Below are 384 nucleotides of genomic sequence, written 5' to 3' on the forward strand. Positions count from 1 at the left end.
GTGAGTGAGTGTGTGTGAGAGAGTGTGAGTGAGTGAGTGTGTGTGTGTGAGTGAGTGAATGAGTGTGTGAGAGAGAGTGTGTGTGTGAATGAGTGAGTGTGTGAGAGAGAGAGTGAGTGCGTGAGTGAGAGAGTGTGTGCGTGAGTGAGTGAATGAGTGTGTGTGTGTGAGTGAGAGTGTGTGAGCGAGAGTGTGTGTGAGAGTGAATGAATGTGTGTGAGTGAGTGATTGTGTGTGTGTGTGTGAGAGAGAGTGTGTGCGTGAGAGAGAGTGTGTGAGTGAGTGAATGAATGTGTGTGAGTGAGTGATTGTGTGTGTGTGTGTGAGAGAGAGTGTGTGTGCGTGAGTGTGTGTGTGTGTGTTTGTGTGTGTGGATATCAGTGT

The sequence above is a fragment of the Sinocyclocheilus rhinocerous genome, unplaced genomic scaffold, assembly GCF_001515625.1.
Source record: "Sinocyclocheilus rhinocerous isolate Xijiao unplaced genomic scaffold, SAMN03320098_v1.1 scaffold3529, whole genome shotgun sequence".
Lineage (NCBI taxonomy): Eukaryota > Metazoa > Chordata > Actinopteri > Cypriniformes > Cyprinidae > Sinocyclocheilus > Sinocyclocheilus rhinocerous.